The sequence below is a fragment of the Nothoprocta perdicaria genome, unplaced genomic scaffold (assembly GCF_003342845.1).
Source record: "Nothoprocta perdicaria isolate Ctin4 unplaced genomic scaffold, notPer1 scaffold_2, whole genome shotgun sequence".
Lineage (NCBI taxonomy): Eukaryota > Metazoa > Chordata > Aves > Tinamiformes > Tinamidae > Nothoprocta > Nothoprocta perdicaria.
Window position 1 is genome coordinate 8304825 of NW_020455204.1, and position 15518 is coordinate 8320342.

The window sequence follows — 15518 nt, forward strand, 5'->3', positions numbered from 1 at the left end:
CCCCCCTTTCTTTTTCACCTCTTATTTTCCTTTATCTTTCAGTTTTCTTTCGTGGCGTTTCCCGGACGGGACGTGCGGCGGCAGCTCCGTCCCCGCGGAAACGCGGCCGCTGGTGCCGCGCGGGGCGCCGCGGAGGCCCCTGCCCCTCCGCGGGGCTCGGGGTGCCCCTGCCCTCCGCGCCGGCCCCTCTCCCTCCTTCGCACGCAGAAGCAGAGGGATTTAGTGCATGGGCAGGTCACTGAAGCAGCTCAGTGCTCTAAGGGTTAAAAAGCATAGCTCATTATTTAATATTAGGAGTTTTTCCTTTCTAACTTATTTCCTTTATATATATGATTTATAGCCCCATTTAGACGCACACCAGACCTGTCACCTTTATTTTCCAAACCAGGAGGGCGAGAGCAGGGCTGAGGAGGAGGGACACATCTGTTGGTAGGAGCCTCTGATCCTTTTGCTGCTGCAAGAATAATAGCAAGTCACCAAGCACCAGGAAAACCACAAAAGGAACTGCTTATTCATTTATGCTAGGGGGGGGGAAAAAGTATTTTAAATGAACTGAGCAGATTTGGACTTCTGGTGCAAGCAAAGAAACATTTCTTTAAATGATGGGTCCCTTGTGAGCTACCCGAGAGGCACTCCTGCTTTCACCGTGGAAGTGCTCATGAAACTCGTGTTACACTAAAGCTGGGCTCAACTGAGGAATTTATTTTTACTGCATCTTGAACTTCCTGCCATCATTTACCGCCGGGGTATGAATATGTATATGTGAGCCTGACCACTTGTCAAACATTTTGAATGCCTGTGTCACTAATTTTAAAAGTTGGCAGGTTTAGTGAAACAAAAGGAACAAAGTGTGCTGTGTACCAGCAATAAAACTGCGTGCTGAGAACCATCTATCAAGAGCATCGACTCCTGGCCAAATCCAGATAAAGTCCACGAGCAATATATTTGTGTTTGTTTCTTTTTATTTATAACCAGCCTATTACCTTTTTCTCTCTGACCTTTTGTTTGTTTGTTTGTTTGTTTTTTTACTGCTTTGATAACTTTAAATCCAACCCATGCCACTGGACAGAAAAAGCAAATCAAAAAGTTGTATAAATGCATAAGGTTTTTCATGGCTATTTAGCAAGCATATGTATAGAAACTAGAAAATTAGGTATTAAAGAAAACATTTCTAACGTCAAGATGTGATATTCTACTCTCTTCTGCATTTTCATTTTGAAATGATGTTGTAGATCAAACTTGCACCAGCTGTCCTGACTCTAAGATACTATTTTTTACAGCCCAATGTTAAATATTAATGCAGCTTTGCATTTACTTCTCTGTGGTTTTAAAGCAAACAGAGCCTCCAAGGAATGTTTTAAAATATAAGGCTTTTAAAGTCCTAATGCAGCTTCCGAGAAAGCCAAAAGAAATCTTTTTGTTGACTGGGATGAGACTTGGATCGGGTGAGGGTGAGGTCTACATGGCATGTTTAGCTCTCCGTAGCTGGCTCTTCTACAGGCAGCAGATGCATCCTGTCAGACTGGCGGGAAAGACACGTTTCATAGCAATACCTAGGCAAATGTGCTGCAATTCATAAGAATTTTCCCAGTTAACCCACTACCTTTAAGAAAGAGTAATTTTCTGCCATTATTCTGTTAGATACTTCAGATATTTGGATATTTCTCTGTGATTCTCATGCAAGAATTGGAGGGGATGCCCAAGCCACAAGTATTGGTGTAAATTTGAGCTGGTTTTGTTTCCTGTGTTTGCACCATCTCTAGTGTTTGGATCATTAATAAAAGCCTATCATTTGTGTCCCCCTTTAGGCAGGCATACTCTCTGCGTCCCCCGCTGTGACCTGTTGGCAGCCATGCACGTCCCTGTCACTTGTGCACAATTATGTGTCTCTCCAGCTCGATCCAAAATTGTTCCACTCTGCAAGAAAATCATGCAAGACCTGAACCCTGTGCTTTCTTGTGTGTGTGTTTGACTTGTCTGTGGATAAGTGGCATTGCACTAACCAGGGCGAATTCGTCTCACATGTGCCCAAGTAAAAGCAGAGGCAAATTTTGGTACTGCTCTTTCACATACACGGAATCTTGAAAGTTTCCAAGGACATGAGCAGTTTGTCTACAGACTGGTAACATCCCAAGAGACTTCTTTTCTGCCACCTCTGAAGGATGGTGCAGTTTGCACCAAGGTGAACTTGCCCCTTCTGGCACAGAAAGASAGTTAATCCCCTTGCCCTGCACCCCGACAGGAGGATGGGACACAACCATCCCATCTCCCTTTGCCCCTGGTCCCCGAAAGGGGCTGCAGCCCTTTCTCTCCTTCAGCAGACTAATGCAAACCTGTAAAACACACAAAATGGGATTTAGTGGGTTCAACTAAGGAGAAATGTTCATCTTGTCTTTCTTTTGCTTTTTGTGTGTGTGCATGTATGTATTATCCTTACCATTTCTCGTCTAGCAAGAAGAGACCATTCTATAAAATTTTGGTGTGGAAGTCCCAGTCTCTGACAGTCAACCTATTTTATGGCTTGTTTCTGACTAACAAGACATTCAGGATGAGATTTGATCAGCATCACACGTTTTTTTTGTTCCTATCAGGTTTATCTCTTTTTTCCCGAAGTCTCTCAGGCATCCTGGAGAAAGTAGAGTGCATAGCCCAGCTATTAAAAGGAATATCACTTATACTTTCATAAAAGCAATCTGCTGAGAAATTCAGGTATGGGTTTTTTTTTCTGGGGAGGGGAGTGGGTAAAGGTAGGGATGGGGCTATTTCTCCTTCTCTGGAGGTCTTCCAAACCCACCTGGATGTCCCCCTGTGCCACATGCTCTGGATGTCCCTGCTGGAGCGGGAAGGTTGGACTGGATGATCTCTAGAGGTCCCTTCCAACCTTGAATATTCTGTGATTCTGTGATTCTGTGATTTCAGACCGTCTAAGCAAATTGGATTACATATGCTAGAAAGCCTCAGGACCCCCTGCGGTAGGAGGGTGTTAGGTCAATGCTATACAGGTATGCGTGCTATATAGGTGCCCTGGTGCTCCCCCATATGAAACGCACAGTGCTGGCAGGTGGAGGCACTGGGTGCAGACCTCAGAAGTCGCCCTTCTTTCTGCACTGCATCAGGAGCAGAAGCTCTTCCCACGCCGCCAGCCATCCGTGTGTCGAGCGCTTCTCTCCCGCTTCARCAGCCAGATGCAAACACAGCTGTTTCCTGGGAGCACCAGGGCAAGGACAGATGTCCAGAGGAGACAGGGACTGCTGTCCTTGTGGGACATGCACCTGTCCTTCTCTCCAGCCACTGCTAAAAATAACCTCTCTTGTGGCTAGCAAGGCAAGTGCAATAGAAACCTGCAGAAATGCTGACGTTTCTTCAGCCCCTTGCTTTCCATGGTGGGTAGGCAATAGGATCTTTCCCCTAGGTTTGCTGAAGAGGTGTTTAATTTGCTTTTTAGACCAGAAACTCCTGTGCTTTTAGATTCAGAAACAAATTCTCTTCACATTTTTTTTCAATTCTGAAAAAAAAATGTGTAATTACACCCACAGCTCATACAGCGAGAGCCAAAAGAACATGAAGACTGAAGTCAAGAAGAAAAAAACGGCAAACAGAATATTTGCTACATTTTTTACAATTATTTTCAAAGCACTGAATACGGAGAAATGTTTTGACAGGAAAAAAAAAGAGTTGAAAATCATGGCATTTTGACCACTTGCAACTGAAAAACGTTAATCAGCTACAGTAGTTTGGCATGTAGCTCCTTCTCAGTAACTTGCAGCAAAAGAATGAGYTATTGCTAAAAAATAACTACGTTTTCTAACAATATTCATCTTGTAAGCATTTTTAAGCACTACCAGCTAGAGGTGAAAAGCTCAATATGCTATTGCCATGCAATTCCCTAATCCCCTGAACAGAAGACTTGGTGCTATGGTCGATTAATGAATACTGCTACAGAAAGGTCAGAGGAGAGAGATAGCATCAGTTAGATCCGCTCGGCGCTGTGGCGGAATGTGCACTTCTCTCCTTGCAACCCTGAGAATTAATGGCTAAACAGTGAAAGGATCTGAAGGAATATGAAATCTGAGGGCAGAAAGAGACTGCTCTCTCTCAGATGACTGTTGTTTTTCATTCTTGCCAAGGAAAAGAACATTTGAACATTCAAAAGGAAAAAATAGGGAATACATACCGTACCACTGCCCTTTTTTTTTTAAGATAAATACTGCTAAATACTGAGGGTAGTGTTTCAGTCCAAAATTAACAGAGTATGCCTAAGTACTAACAGAATGTGACTAAGTTTAAAGGTATGTGATTTTTTTTTTAATTAAGAAAGTGCTGCATGTAAATAACAACTAATGTGAAAAGAAGTCTTCAGATCGACTAGTTGTGTAGTGCCTTAAACCTTACGATTCATCCTTTACAGAAATATGACAGAACTAGTTATTTAGGAACCAGTGATTTATAACCTTTATAGTCTGGTTTTAACAGACTTAGAAGTTSTGTGCATGTAATTCACTAATAACAGACCCTCTTGACCTGAAAGGCTAATTCTCTAGTACCACCAAACCTACTAAACTGTTCCCTGACACCTGAGTCAGCAACAATAATTTTATTAAGTATTTCAAAAGTACAAAAAGAAATTTTAAAAGGGCTCATATTTGCGCTATTATTCTGACTATTAAATAGCCACTATCTGGTGCTAAAAAGAAAAAAAAAAGGCAACAACCTGCATATTTGAATGCACAATCACTCATGGGTTTCTGGGGCTCAGGTCTCCAACCTTGCAGCCTCAGTTTGCATCACTCCCAAATGAAGAACAATCTTTCTGRGTTTACATTTCTACYATTTCACATGCATAAAAGATAGGTAGATAGATTTTGTTCATTTTATCTTTTATTTGACCTGCCTTTTCAATGCCCTCTTGACAACACTCCATATAAGACAGCAAATACATAATCAAAAAGCATACATATAATATTAAAATACRTAAAATACTGACAATCTGAACACATTAGCATTTAATGACATAAATTAGATCCAAATTTGTGATAATGCAGTTAGTGGATGCAGGATTTGGTGAGTTTAGGGACTTAGACTTGTGYTCCTTGTTCTAGATGTGAGTGAGTTGAATTTAAGCAAGATTTAAGAAAGCCTTTGCTTCCCCAGCCCAACGCCAGGCAGGAATGGGTTCAATCTGGCACTATTTCAAGTATGCCTAGAGCTGCTGCAAGTCCTGCTCAACTACTTGTTGCTTGTGAAGAAAAAAAGGAAGTAATTTAGAAAGATGTCTTTGAATATGGCACAAGTGCAGACTATGTTCTGTGGTGTATTGGACTTGAAAAGGACTACATTTTTAAAGAACTAGGAGTGGGGAGACTCTCACAATGTTTTGGTGAACATATTAGTTTTTCTGGAGAGCAACAATGTTGACTCAAAATATTTAGCTTTTGAATTTGACATGAAGTATTCACATAGACTGAATRTAGTCATGTGTTTGGAGAATTAATAACTTTCCAAGTATTACTTATTATTCTTATGTAAAACAGCTCAAGGAACATTTCTTTTGCTTATCTACATTTTCTGCCTCTTTGCTTAAGTTTCTTCCAGGATCTGACCTACAAAAACAACTGCATTTATGATATGCGAAGGTTTACAGCAAACACTTAACAAATGCTCCTGTTTCAGAGATGAAATTAGCAGCATTTAAATATAGTCTCAGCTGCTATCATTTCTTTGCTCTTTACTGAGTGAAGTGGTTTTCTAGCAAATGTCAGGGAATTAGCAGCACGTGGATATCTCAAGGAGAGCAGCCACACACCGCTGGCTGCAGTGTATGTTGAGGTTTTTCTAATTGATTTTGCTCAGGTTATTAAGGCTTTATGTAGCCATGTGGGAAAAGAAGCAAGAGGATGCCTAGCACAGCACGCATAAAGCCTATATACATAGGATAWACATCATATACAGCCTTTCACCCTCTCTTCGGGGCTACATCTTGCAAAGAGAGACRTTTGAAAGGAAATCCATCAGTCTTTCACTGCCCAGTCCTTCTTCAGCTCCCACCTATGACTTCTGAGTGCTGCACAACAGTCCCCCTCCACTTCAACAAACTTTTGAGGACATGGGATTGGTAAAAGAAATTCACAACAATTTCATAGAGCAAAAGCAGATGCAGAGSAAGGACTGGTAGTTCATGCAACTTTTGCTTTTTCTGTTCACTCCTTCGTGTCTTGCCACTGAGCCCTTTACTGCTGGGTAGCTGTGAAATGTGCACTTCCCAGTGTGTTTTTTATTTCATTATCCAGACTGTTTGCTCATCTCATGTACTAACAAAATCTTGTTTTTTAGGCTAAAACATAGAGGGAGCAAGGACYGTCATAAATATATGTTGGGACACAACCTAGCAAACTGGGTCCCAGATGGTTGTGCTTGTTAGCTGGCTTCTCGATATAAATCTTCAAGAACAGCAATAATAGTAGTCCTAAAATAATGTTTATCCAGTCATAAAAGCCTGTCCTTAATTGTCTGAATATCGAGTCACTGTTAACCTCAGAAGAGAAGGTAATATTCATCATACAGTCTATAGTCCCTTGTTACCCATGTTTGACTTCTTCCAATGCGTTTATCTCCTCCTTCATTAATGATAAATTATTATGAACCTACTTTGGACATCTTTAGACTCTTGGCTCAATGTCTTAGAAATGTCTTCAGTGCCAGATTGTTGACTTCACTCTTAATTAATGATCACTTGTTATCAGCTTAGCTCAAATGTTTGGTTTCTAACTTTTGGTTGTGTAGTCTAAACATTTCCAAAGTCCAGATAGACGGCTTTAACTTAAAATGTTATGATTTTGATATTGACTTGATGCTTTCCTGGCTGTGTGTGAAGATTCTGTCCCTCCATCACTTTGATTAATAGACCTATTGCAAAAACCTACTATTTAAGAGTACCAGACAAAGAGACAGCTAAAGCATCATGTAGGTTAACCTAATTAAGGGTTAAACTCATGTTTCTGACAGAAAGTTATTTTTTCTTTTTTTGCTCTAGTACTGCTTCTCTCRTTAGTATAATTTTCAAGTTATTGATTATTGTACTTAGTTGTTTATTTGTCTTTTTCTTAGCATTTACTTTTGTTCTGCTGCTCACATGCTATATGGTTAATCATTGTTACTCTATTACACAAGCACTTAAGAATTCAATATAAGTATCAGGAAGCTATTCTGCACAGCACTCTGCTAGCAAATTGCAAGGTCTTTACCCCTAAGAGTTCAGACAGGATATAAGCTGTCTGTTCTCACATCTTTACATTAAACATGGGTAGTTCTCCCGTCATTACCCAATCATCAGGCATTCTTAGCAGCAGATGCTAGACCATTCACAGATTTCATAACTCCTTGTTCCCACACCCTCTATCGAATATATTTTAGATATTACATTCATGCTTCGGGCAATTGTAGTCTTTAGCACTGCAAAAATAGAAATGCTCGGTTTTATTTCTACTAATGCAGCTCTTTTTATCATATCAGCTTGTAATCAAAWTCCATTTGTGTTTGTCAGGCTCACTCCAATATCCTCTTATTAACTAACCAAGATTTTATGAATTGTTTTCCAAAACACAATTTGAACAACTGCTGGTTCACAGAAACTTTGCTTAAAATTAAAGACACTTTTCACATCTCAAGTTCYTTGTACCAGCCAAGGCTATTTATTTATTTGGAGAAGTTGAGGGACCTGAACCTGAAAATACTGGCACAATTGAAAGATCAACCTGAAGAAAATACTGCCAGTATTTTCAGTTCAAAGAGAGAGTTTTAACCTTTAACCTTAAAATTAAAATAACTACTAAATAAGAGTTTTAACCTTAACCTTTAAATAAAAATGAAACTTTTGTTGTTGTTGTTGTGACTAGCATAGTTACTACTTATTGCAACTAAAATAAATAATAAGTAATGACAATAATCATCCAGTGCTATAACTTTCAGGTTATGATCCGGAGTGCAGATGGGTTTGTAAACTGTGCCACAGGATTGTGAGGTAAGCTGGAAGCTGGACTAAGCACTTTAGGGATGTAAAGGAACACCTTTTTTCCTATTCTGTGGTCAAATTTCAGAWCTATTTTCCTATTGCCTACCTCCAGTGGACATTATTTTTCCCGTAATAAAGTTTCAAAATGAATATTAACTATCTGCTCTGAAGGAAAAAAAAAATGAATTGCTGCAGCATTATCCTGCTCCTCAACACTGATGGTTTTACTCTCTTTTCTACTGTGCGTTTTGACTACCCAGGCAGGAGCAGCAGATATGTCTGAAAGGAGGTGAAGCAACCTGAGGTCAGTAGCTCACAAAGCAAGAACATTTTTAGCACAAAAGGATTGACAAACTGATTCCATCGACCCTAGAAATAAAGGTGTTTTAGCTATATGAATTACAGATGGATTCTGCAATACAATGCTCGTATACTTCACTACAACTAGTCCTTGGGCTAAAGCAGAAACATTGAAACAACCATCATTTTTGAAAATAGTAAGAAAGCCTTCATGTTTCTCGATTTCTGTCATCTGAGTTTCTTAAAACACTTTTGGGACTTACTAATACGTATTCTGGAGTGAACATACATATTCTCTATGCCTTACATTCATCAGCAATCACAACATTTAATTATTATCCTGCCTTAGTGTGTACTTCAGGGTTATGTGAAGAATGCTGTAGAGTATTAGCATCACCTGGGTTGAAAGATTATGTCTACTCAGACTTCTTCACTTCATGCAAGTGTAGTTAACTCTAAAGAAAAGGCATAACAGATAATCAAGTCATTGTCTGGCACCCAAAAAAGAACTGCCCTGAAAACCATTGGAAACAGGAGAAGCGAACACATCTGCTCAGCTCTTTGCAGACACATGCTAGTCTTAGAAATGGAAAGGAACTGTAGAAATCCTAAGAATAATTTGCATCAAACTTCAGTGGAATAAAATAGCAGTATCCATGTGAGCAAACTTATCTATCTCGTTGGTGGCAATCTCTGTGAAAAAAACTTTTTGCCCRGATCTCAGGCTCCCTTTGGGTGCATTTACTCTGATGGACTCATGCTTCTTCCCTGAATTTACTTATTGTGGTCCACTCTTACCTTTAACAGCATTATACAAACCTTTGACTTCTACCCTGCTGTACATGGGACATGTACATGACATGTACATGTCATGTATATGTCTCTTTATACGTCTAAAGTAAGTGTTCAGCCTGCCCTACCAGCATTTGTCCAGCTAAATTCAATGATGAGAAGCAAGATGAAGTGTTAAATTTTTCTCTTTACTACAGTGCTTAGACCTCACTGTGTGGACATAGGAGGACTTCCTGCATAGAGGAGGATTATTTTGTTCATAAGCTGTCAGTGTGATTGCTGTGCCAATCACAGTTGTTGTGCAAGTGAGTGTTCTCCAGCGTCGACATTTAAACAAAGTATTAGACATATAGTTATAAATGCTGTCACATAACAAAAAGTACAAGATTATGCTATGGTAAGTATAGCAATCACTTTCCTTCCATTTATTTATTTATTTATTTATTTATTTATTTATTTATTTATTTATAAACTATATGAAGAGTAGAGATGTTCACTGACTGATAATAGACTGATAAAGAAATATCTGCTTAGTTATGTTACTTAGCTGCCTTTATTTTTCTCCCATTCAGATGCTGGCTTGAATAACACAAATCTCAGGTTACCTTAAAGCTTGGAAATAGCTTCAGAGTCATACTGATCTTGGTCAGATGACTGTCCTAAACTGAAGATAGAATCATAGAATCATAGAAYGCTTAAGGTTAGAAGGGACCTCAGAGGTCATCTAGTCCAACTCTCCTGCTCACACAGGGTCACCTAGAGCACGTGGCACAGGGCTGCATCCAAGCRGGTTTTAAAGATCTSCAAAGAAGGAGACTCCACAACCTCTCTGGGCAGCCTGTCAAAAAGTGTTTCCTAAAGTTTCTGTGGAACTTTTGGTGCCTCAGCTTGCATCTGTTTCCTCTAGTCCTATCGCTGGTCACCACTGAAAAGAGGCCAGCCCCTCCTCCTCACTGCCTCCCTTGAGGTATTTATACACGCTGATCAGGTCCCCCCTCAGCCTCCTCTTCTCCAGGCTGAACAGACCCAGCTCCCTCAGCCTTTGCTCAGATGGCAGATGTTCCAGGCCCCTGATTATCCTGGTAGCCCTGCGCTGGACTCTCTCCAGCAGCTCCACATCCCTCTTGTGCCGGGGAGCCCAGAACTGGACGCAGTGCTCCAGATGTGGCCTCACCAGGGCTGAGTAGAGGGGGATGATCACTTCCCTCGACCTGCTGGAGACGCTTTTCTTAATGCACCCCAGGATCCCGTTGGCCTTCTTGGCCACCAGGGCACACTGCTGCCTCATGGTCATCTTGTCATCCACCATGATAAACTTAAATGGATTACTACTTCTCCTTTCCTAGCTGTTACCATTACAGCAGCATAGAGTAGCCCATCAGTGTAATGATACATTATTTGATGCCTGGCAATAGTTTCTATAAATACATTTTTTCTGCCCTCCTGGGCTATATCTGGAATAGAAGTTCTCTAAAATCTAACTGATTTGCAATCTTCATCTGAACTGATTTTTTTCATTTGCAATGCAGCCAGAGTCTGCCTCACGTTAGAAGAACATATTGACAATTCAGTAAAGACAGAATTATTTGATCAAACTTGGTTGCTTGCAGGTTATTGATGGAGCTTSTTGGTGCTACCTATAGTTCTAAGATGATCCGGAATTTTGGGAAAGAATTCCCACTTTGCAGACTCACAGTGCAATGTAATCTCCACAAGAAATATTTTTTCTTCAGGCTGACTACCTCATATCTGCCTGAAAACTAAGAGAAATTGAGGAACACTTTTTGAGTAATTTGCCTCAGATTCCATGCAGACAGAGCTGACATGATTACAGAGGACATGCCCTGCCTCCCACAACAGTGGACGTACATGGTAAAATTTAGTTATTTATAGCTCCTCTCAGACAAAGAGCTGTGACCAAGATTGCCATCTATGGATGGAAAATAAAAATATTTGTACTAAAAAAAAAGTGTTGTTATTTATCAACTGTCTGTCAGCTTAAGACTCTTCTGCTGTAGTTGTTCTCCCTTGGCAGCAATGGGAAACGCCATTTGAATCTTCCAAGATCTCACACTAGAAAAACCAAGTGCTGGAATATGAAACCTTTTGGAAAAGGAGTCACTTGAGTATCTGGGTGGAAGAGTATCTGGATGGAAGAGGGGTTTTTTTAATCTGTTTCTTTCTCTATATTTCTTCTCCCTGAGCCCTCCCTCCAAGTCACTTTAATCTTGCTAATGGCTGGAGAGCTGTCCTGGGGGAACTGAGTGAGGTCTCCAAGGCTTTTCTTTCCCCACATCTTACCCTCAAAAATCCATTGAGGATCTACAGACCGCCACCACATTGTGTTCATGGCACCTCTGATCTGCCTCAACACATTGCTGGGGGAAAGAAGAGAGACCATAGCCAGGGCAAGGGGAAGGGGAAGTGGGATGGAAATACCATGTGGCTCTAGTTTTTTATCCCTCTGCTGCTGCTGGAGACATGCAGAAGTACAGTACAGGTAGGTAAGGTGGTGCAAGGAAAGACAGTGGACTCGATATCATGAATGCCACCAAATCTTCTTATTTTGGTATCAAGARGTGACATGTGCACTTGGAGTTGTAGCACTCCCATCATGGTAGTGCCTTGCTCAACATGAACTTGGGACCTGCCTCATAAATTMGTTTAGGGGTGAAGTTAAGGAAGGGACCTGAGGCTGCCCAGGGGACAAGGACACTGCCCTGGTACAGTCTGGCTACCTGTTGGCTCTTGTTGAGGTTATTTGGTTTTAAACCATGAAGTCATCTGGACCGTCCTAAGTGAGAAATCCCTTTTCTCCCTCCCATGAGGGCATCACTGCAAGAGGCGGCTGAAGTTTTCTCTGGGACACTCTSGCAGTGCCTAGGCTTGATAGAGATTATGGGAAGCTTTCCATAAAACCAGAGTGGCTTCTGAATCAAGCAGTACAAGCAGATGTTGTTGAGGAAGATATTATCCCTTGTGTGTCCTTTGCACAGGCCTCTAGGAACAGCATGGAAGGGTTGAGGAATGGGAACAAAACTAATTTAATTTGTTATGTTTCTGGTGTTTGTATGAGGCTGGTGTAAAAATTAGTGATATCCTTTGCTATTTTCTTTCCTGTTTTTATGAAATTTGATTTTTCTTTTTTTTCACTCAATGGTAGGTATATTAGACTAGTTTGCTTTTGAAATGGAAATTTTATATAAATTACCAAATTAAATACAAAATATTCTTTGGGCAGTTCAATAATCACTTTTTTTTTTTTTTTAAATTACATTAGCTGGAGGCATATTCTTGGCATTTGTAAGTGCCTGGATAACTTAATTTCAAAAGGCAAAACAGAATAGACCATATAAGAGAAACTTAGGTCAAATTATTCTGGTTGTGACATATGTGCTACATAATATTGTGTAATTAGATATTGAAGTGGTTGCTGTGCAGCAGGATGTTTTATGAAAATGAGACAAATGTTTTTTTTAAATGTACCACTGGAAACCAGACAGATGGTAACCTATATCCCCAAGGAGGATAGCTGAATTCCCTCAAGTTTTTGATATGAATTTGAGCTGCAGTGAACAGGAAAGGATGGAATTTGTGATTATAACTTAGCTGTCCATTAGTCAATGTTTGGCTTCATATGCAAAGGATGCTTATACGGTCCTTAGTCTGGACAGTAATGTTTTCTGGGGATTTGTTATTTCTTAAGCAACAGCAGAACAGATGGTGACAAAGCAGGTCTAGCTATAAATCATAGAGACAGAGCATTTGAAGCAAGCAAGATGATCTAGAGGCACAAAATAGAAACTGGAGGATAATCATTACACAAATGYACAGGGTATTGCTGCTAATTTTGTTAATGCTGAGGATAGTACATAAAGACTGAGCATTTCCCTGTAACTTGGCCATTAAAGCATCTATTAAATTTTTTAATAAACATCGACTGGGAATAAAACTTTTCAGGGTACTTCTTATAAAAAAATCACTAAAAACTTCCACTTACTACATGAATAAAAAAATGACTAGCAATCTTTTTTTAACACTAACCAGATCTGCATCTCTGTAGGAATCTACTCTTGAACTGTGACAGACTTCAACACTTTCCATTGTGCATGGAAGTAACTTGAAAGACATCCACAAATATCCCACGAAGCATAAACCAAGACATAACACTCTCAGGAAACCTCTCCCTGGTGGATTTATCTTTACATGGCAGATAGTTGATTGTGTTTCCTGTGCTCCCTACCCGGCAGGTCCTGTGGATCCTCCCGAGTGTCACAGGCTGCTTCTTCCATCCCTGTATGGTTGCAGATGGACGCTAGAAGCACTCCCCTGCCTCCTTCCAACCATAGCATAACCCACACCTGTGTGACAACTCCCCTTCCTGAAACCTGTAATCTCATTTCACATTTCAGCCAGCATTTTTGGTTATATTCCCTAGGYTAGAGGGGAATATGAAGACTGATATGGAAGAAGGCAATGATTAGATGATCATGGTCATGGGTGAGAGAAGGTCTCCTCAATGCCCTCTTTGTAAAGTGAAGCAGAATGACTTCAGAAATAGAAACTACCCAATAATTAAACAATATCTTTTGGTCACAAGCCTCCATGTCACAATTTTCTTAGTGTCTTTCACAGTGTGTTATGATACAAGAACCATCGTATAGCCTTGAAATGTAATCAAAGCACAGTGAACTTATACAGCATTTATCAGATGGTCAGTACACTTGGGTGTCACTTTGGATGGTCTGTGATTCTCTTAATATTATTCTTAATATTATTAATTAATATTAATATTAATATTAAGGCAGATTAGAGGAAATATTAACCTAATATTTAGAGAATATTAAGAATAATATTAATATTAATCTAATATTAACTAATTAAATAACTGATTAATAGTGTCATTGAGATAAGACGGATTAGAGGAAATATTAACTTAATATTTAGAGAATATTATTATCTCAATGACACTATTGGACTGTGCTGTTATGAATTATTACTCCAATGAGGTACCTTTTGGAGGGGCACAAAAGAGCATCTCATAATAGATTTTCTTTTTTAATAATTGAAAATAGAAAACAATACAATACTACTGAACAACAAGCATTGGTATTTTTGGTGAAAATATCATATAGCTAAATCATGAAAACATATTTCAGGAGCCTTCAAAGAGCAGTATTTAATCAATAATTGTAAAAGCAGAGCTATTAAACTCAGATAAGTGATTCTCTCATGACATAATGCCTCAATTTTCTGTTTCTCTGATTTTTTTCTGATTGTACATTAAAAAATAAAGAGGAGTTGGTATAATGTTAAAACAGGYAGGAAAGTGTAATAAGCAACTAATAAGAAGGGTCAAAAAACTAATATTTTGTTGTATTTTTCAGTAGGTCCTATCTGAAGTTTGCATGAAGAGAACAACAAGCCCTCTCTTTTGTCTGCTCATGTTTTTGAATAGTAGCTGCAAGTAGACCCYACCTAGCAGACTTTTAAGGGAAAAAAAAACTTTATTTTCTCATATATGTATATGTATCAAATAAATTGTTTGTATGATCGAGACTTGCATACTTCATCTGAGAGCTAGTTGGTATGCGATTGCTGATTTGTCCATGTCTAATTAGTTTCAGCATGTTTGGCTGTTAATTAACTAACATCCTTTGAATACCAGAATATAAGTAAGGAGAAAGAATTCTCACTAGATAATACATGCAAATTAATTTGATTGTAAACTATGTAGTGCAGACATATATAAATAGCCAGTATTATATGTTAGAAGTGGTGATGAGGGTCTGAGACTCAGCGCCACTAGAAAAGAAAAGAGCATGGTGCCAAAGTGGGTAAGCAGATTGAGTCTCTCTGCTATAAGGAATAATAACAGAGTAAGGCTCTCCAGTCTGGAACAGAAACAATGGAAGGAGGGTATAGTAAAATTACAAATAGCATGGAGAAAATGAATAGGGAACAGTTGTTCACTCTATCTTCTTCTAATAGCAGGTGGTAGCTACAAAATTAGAGAAAGGCTTATCAAGATATAGGACATTTTGAATGCTAGAAGCTTACATATGCAGAAAGCTGCTAGACAATCTTGTAGGAAGAAGGAAAAAAACAATCTAAGGTCAGTAAACCTGGGATAGAAATGAAGCACAACTATAATCAGTGCCACAAGCAACTCTGCTGGAAGCTCACCAGGACACAGAGCATCAGCTCCCAGAACTGGCAGCCCATGTGCTCTAGGTAGCAGCATGCCACAAATGTGCCTGTGTTTGCAGCCTGGCCCAACACTTGTCATTCGTGAAGAGGTATAAACTCTGCGGACAGAGATGTCTTTACTCCTCCAAAATTTTATCTTTTAGCAGAGTGAATATAAGGTGAGGAGCAAGATATCTGGATACATATCCGGTATTGTATGTTAGAGAGA